Below are 6,013 nucleotides of genomic sequence, written 5' to 3' on the forward strand. Positions count from 1 at the left end.
TCACATCCTGTTCTCAGGAGGCTTATTCCTCCTTATCCAGAACCTGGTCTTCCATAATCACCAACATGGATGTTGGCAATATGGGGATGTTTTAGCCCCGTCTTTGGTCTCATCCTCACTCCAAACTGGACCAACCATTTGTGGGCACAGTTGCTGTAAGTCCCACCTCAGTTGGACTCAGTTGCCTTCACAATTTTAGAAAAATCAAGATAATCTTGGAAAATATGGGACTGTTGACAAGTATGTTCTTTAAGAAGTCAATTCCACTTCCCGCTCCTCTGGAACCCTCACCACACTACTCCTTTCAGGGCCACTTACAATCATTTTGTCTAACGACAACTATGAATTATCCAGACCTCACCTAGGACCTCCAGGCAACCAGGACACCATTACAACTCTTCTGTAGTCCCAAAAATGGCTTGAATAACAGACCCAACTTGACCATGCAGCTGCCTCAGGTCTTGAACAAGTCTACCCCAAGTCAATTTTTTACGAGTCAACTGACAACAGTGGTACCAGACAATGGTCCATTTAGATGAGGCTTCCATCGTTCGTCTGATTAGAACCTTATTCCTGGGATCAGGGAGGATCTCTCGGAGGTCAAGATAAATATGAAACCTGTAAGATTGCCAAAATTTTGATATGACATTGTCCACTTGATATGGTATTTGCGCACACCTTTTCTTATTGTTGCCCCCTACTAAGTAACGCATTTTGTATGAGCTGCCGCGAGAAATGGAGGACAGCAAGCGGCAACTGCTTTGTGCACATTTACGACTGATGAAATTGGTCGTCACTTTTCCACCAGCTTCAGCCAAAATATAGACTTTACAGGAATTGTCCTCCAATTCTTCTTAAAAATAATCACAGCAATATAAAGTGGTAATGTATTTTTTACAACGTCTCCTGTCCTGGATATAGTTTATACACAGTGATAATATTTATACGAGCCAGAGCCAGAAATATAAACGGAGAGATCTGGGGCCTCAGTGTTGGTGCAGACACAAAGCTCATAGCCCACGGAGACGAGTAGAAAGAGAATCTGACTGATCACAATGTATTATTCCGGGGGATCCCATGATCACTACAACAGCGTTCTCATTACAGAGGGGTTTGAATTGAGGGATGGTTATGACATTACTGTCCTACCTAGCTGAGTACAGACTGCACTATCTCCATAGAGTCCCATAGACATCGAAAGGAGCTGCAATGCGAATGTGACCACCTCATATTTTTTAGCACCAATCCCTTTGAAATGGTCAGAAATACAGTATTTTAAATACATAAACATTGGGGCCCTGATCCTGAGTTACATCCTGTATTATACTCCAGAGCTGCACTCACTATTCTGCTGGTGCAGTCACTGTGTACATACATTACATTACTGATCCTGAGTTACATCCTGTATTATACTCCAGAGCTGCACTCATTATTCTACTGGTGCAGTCACTGTGTACATACATTACATTACTGATCCTGAGTTACATCCTGTATTATACTCCAGAGCTGCACTCACTATTCTGCTGGTGCAGTCACTGTGTACATACATTACATTACTGATCCTGAGTTACATCCTGTATTTTACCCCAGAGCTGCACTCACTATTCTGCTGGTGCAGTCACTGTGTACATACATTACATTACTGATCCTGAGTTACATCCTGTATTATACTCCAGAGCTGCACTCACTATTCTGCTGGTGCAGTCACTGTGTACATACATTACTGATCCTGAGTTACATCCTGTATTATACCCCAGAGCTGCACTCACTATTCTGCTGGTGCAGTCACTGTGTATATACATTACATTACTGATCCTGAGTAACATCCTGTATTATACCCCAGAGCTGCACTCACTATTCTGCTGGTGCAGTCACTGTGTACATACATTACATTACTGATCCTGAGTTACATCCTGAATTATACTCCAGAGCTGCACTCACTATTCTGCTGGTGCAGTCACTGTACATACATTACATTACTGATCCTGAGTTACATCCTGTATTATACCCCAGAGCTGCACTCACTATTCTGCTGGTGCAGTCACTGTGTACATACATTACATTACTGATCATGTACTGCATGGAGAGCCCAACAAAAAGGCTCTCCATGAATTTGTTGTGACTATCACACAGCCGTGACACATGCAGCTGTGGTGCCAAACCTTACATATGTTCCATTACTATTTACAGCCAACTTAAGCATATTTCATATACTGGGGTCTCTTCTTCCTTGTTCTAATGGTGGGTCATGGATTGCTGCATTTACAAAAATGCAGCCATTTGGAAATATTTTTTAAAAAGTTATTGTCACCCAAGGATTGCAGTCAAACACCATGGCTGGTTTACGGTGAAATTATGTTCTTTCCACTTCTGGATTATGGTCCCAACAGTGCTCACTGGAGCTTTGACTAATTTACAAATTCTTCTGTAACCAATGCCATCAGTATGTTTTGTAACAATAAGGTTGCAAAGGTCTTGAGACAGCTCAGTAGTTTTACCCATCATGAGATGTTTCTTGTGTGGCACCTTGGTAATGAGACACCTTTTTACAGGCCAATGACCATCAATTGAACAAGCTGATATTATTGGTAAATAAGCAGTAGTATTGCTTTTTACCTACTGATAGATGTCAGCTGGTGTCATGACTTCCCTTGGCTTTTTGCACCTTCTCTTTCTTCATGTGTTCAATACTTTTTTCCTGTGCCATTTCTCGTTAATGCACATAACTTAATTTATGGACATCTATGGTTTGATTTCTTTACCTGTATGTGTAACGAATGGAAGCGGAGGCACAGGTGATGAAGTTGTTATTTTTTGAGTGGAACCTCGGTCTGGGTGGCTCCGAAAGGGTCGTAACTAGTGAGCCCCAGGTATCCATCGTAAGATCCCTCGAACAGGACCAGAGTGGAGTATATGGGGGACACAGGTGCTACCTCCAGTTAACACGTGGAGGCTGTCCCAGTGGGACAAACAGGTAAAAAGTATAACAGAGATGGTGGAGCAGACCGACGGACACCGAATGAAGCTGGCTCTGGTGAGGATAGTCAGATTCCGAGTAGATGGAAGGAAGCTGTCTCTGGCACCTTTAGCGTTGTCTAGGGGTACGGATGGCGGGTGACAGAATGGGATGGCACTTGAGTATATAGGTGCAGGTGTTGTGTTAGGATAGCCGAACCACTGGTCACTGATATTCTGCGGAACAAACAGTATAAGCAGAGTGCAAAACGGAACGCTATATCAGAGCAGTCAGACACAGAAATAGCAAGAGTAGATACTCGTTGCTGCGGCACCCTCCCTATAACAGATGGGCCAGAAGTAGTAATCAGTGCGCTGCCATTGGTTAATTAGGATTTTTTTTATAAATGCGTGCTGTCCCTATAACAGACCGGAGGTACCACCGCGTGTCCTAAGCATTCTCCCTGGAGGCCTGCTGGCAGCGTGCCAGGAAGTGGGGGAGAGAGAAGCAGCATGACCCCTAGGAACAGACGGAGAGCGAGGATCCAGGCAGGGACCTCGCAGCCTCGGGAGCCTCGGGAGCAGAACTGGGGGCAGCACCAGAACCGGGTGTAACAGTGTGCATTGGATGGGTTGTTACCGACATCTGGAGAGAATTTCATGTCAATAGCACCTTTAGAATTATATTTACTTAGAAAACTGGTGATGTGTTCATTCAATACTTATTTCACTCGCTGTAAATATTACTACACTACAGTACACATTAATAATATTGACACATTGTGTCAATAAATAATGCCACCATGCATTTCCCATAAATAATGCTGTCATACAGTAGAAATAAATAATGTCACCAAATAATACACATAAATAAAGGCCGCAAGATTGTACAAATAAATAATGCCTCCAAACAGTCTAAATAAATAATGCTGCCATACAGAAGAGATAAGTTATGCCTCCAAACAGTACACATAAATAATGCTGTCACACTGTTCACAAAAATACTGCCACAATACATTACACATAAACTATGCTGCCAGATCAAACAAATAAATAAGGCCACCACCGAGTACATAATAATGCTGCCAGATTGTACAAATAATTCCACCAGTACACAAAACAATACACATAAATAAATGCTGCCAGACTGTATGAATAAATAACACCACCAAACAGTACACATAAATAATGCTCTATAAATCATGCCGCCATACAGTACACATAAAAATGTATAATGAATAACTGTGGACTACGATTGTTCACTCGACAGCTCTTGAAAATGGATGACTTGCCTAAGTCCAATAAACTTACATTTCCAAAAATTTTCCAAAACGCTGAAAAAAAGGGTTGTGGCCGAATTAGTGTCTTCAGAGTAGTAACACTGAAAACATTCCTGTGCAGAGCACTTCCTGTCATGTCACCTACAGAAGCGATGTCAGTGAACATTGTGTAAGGCTTAGCCTACCCATATTATTATTGTCATGTTTGCACATTTTGCAATATTCCCTTGCATGTTGTTTTAGGTATACAGGAATTACTCACATTGTCACGTTTTACATTGCCCTCTACAAGAAACAGCGCCACCTTTGTACATAGGTGATGTTCGGTATTTCAGCTCTGTCCCATTTACCTGACTACTCCAATACCAGACTCTGACAACAGACAAGCTTTGGGGCACCACCATAAACTACAGTGAAAGGAATTTTTGTCCACCACTGCCTTCACTTACTGATTAGCCGCCAGGACCCCAGCCCCCTGCAACAATGCATGGGCAGACTTAGTGACAGTGTCCTAGCACCTGTGGTTCAACTAGAGTCCGAAGGACCGATGCAAAATTTGGACCTTCATGTTTGTGAGATTCTGGTATAATGTCCCCCATCCTGGTATAATATCCCCTATACTGGTATAATGTCCCCCATCCTGGTATAATGTCCCCCATCCTGGTTTATTATCACCCATCCTGGTATAATGTCCCCCATCCTGGTATAATGTCCCCCATCCTGGTTTATTATCACCCATCCTGGTATAATGTCCCCCATCCTGGTATAGTGTCCCCCATCCTGGTATAATGTCACCCATGTCGTGTCCGCCTTTTCCGACCGTGCATGCGCGGCCGGAACTCCGCCCCCGCCTCCCAGGACATCACAATGGGGCAGCGGATGCGTTGAAAAACTGCATCCGCTGCCCCGTTGTGTTTTTTTGGCACAGTATGCGTCGGTACGTCGTCACGTCGCATTGCGACGTGCGTCGTACGACGCTAGTGGGAAAGTAGCCTTAAGAGGATATCTGAGACTTATAAAGTAGGCATGTAGTTGGTAACAGAGGCAACTACCTGCCTGTTGTACCCAGCGCTGGTCATTGACCGCTCCTGCCAGAGATTCAGCTACTTCCTGTCAGCAAAGCAGCAGTGTCTCTTCCTGCTGACAGGACGGGATTACTGGCGTCATGCTGATTGACAGGCGACTTCCCCGAATTAGGCAGCAGAATCCGGCTGTCAATCAGCATGACGCCAGTAGTCCCGTCCTGTCAGCAGGAAGAGACACTGCTGCTTTGTTGACTGGAAGTAGCTGAATCTCTGGCAGGAGCGGTCAATGACCAGCGCTGTGTACAACAGGCAGGTAGGTACCTCTGTTACCAACTACAGGCCTTTATTTAAAGTCCCATATATCCCCTTTAGGTTCAGTGCTTGCTGTGCTTTACTCCTTGGCTGTGAGCTCCCTCTAGTGGCTGCTGCAGACGGCCAGAATTTTATCCTATGAGGTAGGAGAGTGGTTGTAAGAGAAGCAGCCGATTTGGAGCTCGGACCATTATATAAATTTTGGAGGGGGAAGATGACAATTTTACCATCCCCCTTAAAAACACAGTGTTTGCCCATATTAAGTCTCCTTTACTTGAACTTCATGTCCTTTTCCCCATACATACATGTACATGGCCACTTTCACATTTTAGTAGTCTGTACACAAAAGTTGAAACTCATTACTTTCCTGTATATTTTAGCATTTAAAAAAAAATAGAGTTTTCTGTCTGTCACAATGACACGGTCTAAACCCCACACCTG

This window comes from Ranitomeya variabilis, chromosome 3, assembly GCF_051348905.1.
Source record: "Ranitomeya variabilis isolate aRanVar5 chromosome 3, aRanVar5.hap1, whole genome shotgun sequence".
NCBI classification, from domain to species: Eukaryota; Metazoa; Chordata; class Amphibia; order Anura; family Dendrobatidae; genus Ranitomeya; species Ranitomeya variabilis.